This window comes from Elephantulus edwardii, unplaced genomic scaffold (genome assembly GCF_000299155.1).
Source record: "Elephantulus edwardii isolate Elephantulus edwardi_28Jun2011 unplaced genomic scaffold, EleEdw1.0 scaffold00115, whole genome shotgun sequence".
NCBI lineage: Eukaryota > Metazoa > Chordata > Mammalia > Macroscelidea > Macroscelididae > Elephantulus > Elephantulus edwardii.
In genome coordinates, this window is record NW_006399865.1 from 1,635,921 (window position 1) to 1,639,969 (window position 4,049).

At 43.8% G+C, this 4,049-nt stretch overlaps 1 pseudogene; it reads left to right on the plus strand.

The window, feature by feature from the left end:
- Positions 1 to 2,580: 2,580 nt before the first annotated feature.
- LOC102847348 lies at positions 2,581 to 3,004 on the plus strand (annotated as a pseudogene).
- Positions 3,005 to 4,049: the final 1,045 nt, after the last annotated feature.

A 4,049-nucleotide genomic window follows, 5' to 3' on the forward strand; every position in this document is an offset into this window, starting at 1 on the left:
GAATCATCCAGCGTGGAGCCTTCTCGGTGCACTTAGCAATCCACGTTTGGAGTCCAGTGGTCGTAGTAATGGACTCAAGTGTATGAGAGATGAAGGTGGCACAGAGCTTCGATGTGTTCTTCACAGGAGTGCTGTGACTCACACTGGACTTGGAGGCAGCTAGGGACAACATGTCTTCTCACAGCTTGATAGAGGCACGCTTTCTATTTTGGAGTTGCAAACAGTACTCCATTGTGTGGAGGTATCACCCTTTATTTATCCAGCCCTCTGTTATTCAAGGACATCTAGGTTGCTTCCAGTTTGCGTTGATGAAAAACAAAGTGGCTACAGACATTTGCATGCAGCTTTTCCTGGAGTTAAGTTTTCCACTCAGTTGAGTAAGCACCTTAGGGTGGGTGGGACTGTTTTGTAGTAAAATCACCGTGTGCGGAGCTTGGTAAGAAATTCTCAGGTGGCTGCACCATTCTGCATTTTCACTGGGGAGCATGAGATCTGTGGTGTTGTGCATCCTTGCTAGTATTTGGTAGAATCGGAGTTTTGGGGTGTTCTTTCCTGTTATTGTTTACCATAGAGTCTGACTTCATCTCACATACTTTTTATAAATTTCTTTTTTAGGGTTTTTTTTTCTCTCACGTTCTTACACATTTTTTCTTAGCCCATCCATAAAGTTTGTAGGAGCCTTAGTAGTACAGGTGTTAAGCATTCAGCTGCTAACAGAAAGACCAGCATTGGGAACCCACCAGCTGCTCCCAGGGAGAGAAATGTGGCAGGCGGCTGCTGCTTTTTTTTTTTAAAGATATACATTTTTTTAATTATGGTTTTAATGAAAGCTTACAGAAAAGTTGGATTTTTCATTCATTCATTGTTGCACATTTTCCTCCCTCCCCCTCTGCTTAAAAAAAAATTCTTTCATTGTTGCATAATTTTCTCCCTCCCTCCCCAGGTCTACTTTGCTATTCAGCTCTTATTCTGGATTTTGTTCATACAAATAATGTGTAGTCATATATTCCTTTTAAACAGTTCTTTCTTTTATCTGTTCCAATGCAGTATTCATGATTTATCCCCCCTTTTCTCAGTTTCTCACCAACCCTCATGTTTTTAACAGTGCTGTTACACAGTATTTGACCTTTTGTGACTGAGATATTTCACTCAGCATAATGTCCTTCAGGGTCACCCATGTTATGTAATCCCTTAAGAGTTCCATGGCAGAACTGCCCTATGGGGAAGACTACAGCCTTAGAAACGCCATGGAGCGGTTCTCCCGTGTTCTATGTGGTCAATATGAGGGGCATTCACTCAGTGGCAATGGTTTGGTTTTAACAGGCTTGTAGTGGTATCTTCTTACTGTTTAATTGGCAATTTCCTAATGACATGATGACAAGTGCCTTTTCAGATGCTCACCTGCCATATGTACTTCTTTGGTGGGAAGGTGCGTGTTCAGATCTTTTGCCCATCTTTTTAAACTGAGCTGTTCTCTTATTGCTGGCTTTTAAGAATTCTCTGTATATTTTGGATACAAATCCTTTGTCAGATGTAGGTTTTAGAAGTATTTTCTCTTAGTCTGTGACTTCTTATTCTCTTAACAGTATCTTTTCCAGAGCAGAGGTTTACAGCGTAATGAAGTCCAGTGTGTTCCTTTTGCTTGTTTCCTTATAGATTCTGCTCTTTGTGCTGTATCACAGAACTAACCCACCCAGTGCCTCCTAGATGTTATCCTGTGAAATCTTCCAAGTTCCGTAGCCTTCTAGTTTACATTTGGATCTGTGATCCATTTTGAGTTAATTTTTGTGTCAGTCTGTGTCCAGGTCCCCCACTCGCACTTTTTTTGCAGGTGGCAATCCAGTTGTTTCTGTATCATTTCTTGTGATGACGGTGCTGTTTACATTGAATTGCCTTTACTCCTTTGTCAAAATTCAACTGACTGGCTTTAGTTGGGTCACTATGTGGTTGTTAGCGGAAAGAGAGTCAGCCTCCCTCTCAGAGTCTCTGTATATAATGGAACAAAACACTGACCTGGCCTGTGCCATCTTCATGATTGGTTGTTGAGCTCAATGAATTGTCAGGCCTTTCTTCCTAGTCTGTCTTAGGCTGGAAGCTCTAACAAACCTGGTCAGCATCACAACAACAAGCTTCTGTGAACAGCTGGGTAGTGCATGAGGTGCACTGGCCTCCAGGATGGAAACCCGGGTATCTTGCATGTTGTTGTTAGAAGCCATTGAGTCAACCAACCACAGCTCATTGTGACCCTGTGAACAACATCAAAGCCTTGCCCTACTCTGCACTGTCCTCACAGTCTCTGCTGTGCACAGGCCTTCTGTTGTATTCACTTCGTCACTCCATCTCATTGGGAGTCTTCCTCTCTTTTGCTGACCCTCTCATTTTCCGTGATATATTTTCCCAGGGACTGGCCCCTTCTGGGAGCATGCCCGAAATAGGTGACATGAAGTTTCACCATCATTGCCTCTAAGGAGCATCCTAGGTGCCACTTCCTGCAAGACCAACTTGTTACTTTAATATTCTGGAACAAGAAGTGCATTGCAGGCCATCACTGCAGGAGAAGGTCCCGACATAAGCACCAAGATGTGTGACTTCACTGAGGACTAGACTGCAGCGTTTAAGAAGGCCTTCCAGCTGTTTGAACAGGTGATGGAAAGATCCTGTATGGCCAGTGTGGGGATGTAATGAGGGCCCTGAGGCAGAACCCACCAGCGCTGAGGTGCTCAGGGTCCTGGGAAACCCTAAGAGTGATAAAATGAAGGGGCTGGGTTTTGAGCACTTCCTGTCTATGCTATAGACTGGCCGAGAAAAAGAGCAGGGCACCTATGAGGACTATGAGGAAGGTCTTCAGGGGTCTGACAAGGAAGAGAACAGCACTGTCATGGGTGCTGAAATCCAGCATGTCCTTGTCACACTGGATGAGAAGATGACAGAGGATGAAGTAGAGATGCTGGTGGCAGGGCATGAGGACAGCAGTGGTTGTATCAACTCGTCTGGGAGGTGCTGAATGGCTGAGGGCAGCCCTTCCTGTGTCCCCAGAGCCCTGTGCCTTCTCCTATGTGTGTGAGACCGTATGTAGCCCTGAGAGCCTCCTCCGCTGGTACAGCATCTTTCCCAGCTTGTATCTCTTGGGTGATGCTTGCCAGCAGCAGTCACCAAATAAACTTGCGTTCTATGGTGAATTGGCGGAGGGAGAAGGAAGGGGGAAGGAGGAAAATGTGTGTCAATAAATGAATGAAAACCCACCCTTTCTGTAATCATTTTTTAAAAATCACAAAAAACACAGCCAGTCACCCACACAGATTTACTCTTTTGGCAGTCCGTGAGCTAGTACTCTGCCAACACCACAATTAAAAGATCTTCCTTATTTACTGTCCAACTTTCAGATGCATAGGAAGCAACTAAAGAATACCATGGCTTGGGTCAGGTGAACCTTGGACTTCAAACTGATATCCTTTTCTTTAGCACTTAGAAGTCCTTGATAGCAGATCTGCCACTGCACCACAACTGTGGTTTTCTTGGCTTCTGCTGCTGTAGCTGTTGATTGTGGACCAAATAAAATGGGATCATTGAGAACATCAGAGTTTTTTTTCATCTTTAGGAAGTGGCATATTGTTCCAGATGTGAAGATGGAAGCATGGAAGATGAAAATTTTCCCACATACAGTGTTGCTGTGTTTCGGTCCAGGTGTGCTGTCTCCAGTATGGAAGGTGAGACGTTTACCACGTTTACCACGTGTGGTGTCCCACTGCCTTTTAATAAGAATTTTAAAAGTGTGCTTGTTTGGGAGAATGCCAACAGAATTTGTTGCATTCAGGTTTTTCAAACTACCTGCCCCCCCCCAGCTGAAGAGAATTAGCTGCCTTCTGCTCCCCACCTCTCCACAGTGCAGTTTTTTGTTTTTTCTTTTTCTACTAGTTTATTTACAAAATTAAAATACAAATTTGAACAAAATTCTTTCAATCCACTCTCCTCTGCTCTGTTGTATTTCCTTTTTTTCTTTCTTTCACCCACGTTGTAAGAGTGCACATTTGAAAAATCTGTGAAACAGG